The sequence below is a fragment of the Penaeus monodon genome, chromosome 31 (assembly GCF_015228065.2).
Source record: "Penaeus monodon isolate SGIC_2016 chromosome 31, NSTDA_Pmon_1, whole genome shotgun sequence".
NCBI lineage: Eukaryota > Metazoa > Arthropoda > Malacostraca > Decapoda > Penaeidae > Penaeus > Penaeus monodon.
The window spans coordinates 30,833,835-30,834,215 of NC_051416.1; the positions used below are offsets into that span (position 1 = coordinate 30,833,835).

Sequence of the window (381 nt, forward strand, 5' to 3'; positions counted from 1 at the left end):
GGATGATGATATTCTGAATATCTTTATGCCTTTGGAAGAGTAATTTTAATCTATTCAAGTTTAGACTTATTTCTTGTTGAATGACAGTAACAACAATGCTTTCTCCTTCTCTAGCCATAGTTATTGATATAAATTTCCCTTGAAAGGTTTTCCCCCTTTTTAGCTCTATTTATGCTGATAGAATCAATTTTGATAGGATGTGTATGTGCTCATCAAATTTTGTTTCTCAACAAGCTAACTTGGCACTGTAGCCATAGTTAGCTTATAATAGTCTAAGTATGTTTTGTTTGCTGTGCACAGTTGATAGTAATAGTGTAACATTTTTTTCCATGGCAACTTGAGAGAATTGGCATTGTGCCAAGTAAACAAAATTTTAAAATC

At 32.0% G+C, this 381-nt stretch overlaps 1 protein-coding gene across 3 annotated transcripts in view; it reads left to right on the top strand.

Moving 5' to 3' along the window:
• The window catches only part of LOC119593164 (m7GpppN-mRNA hydrolase-like), a 17,569-nt gene that overhangs the window by 14,532 nt on the left and 2,656 nt on the right, over positions 1-381 (top strand). The gene's annotated exons all lie outside the window — the stretch shown is intronic.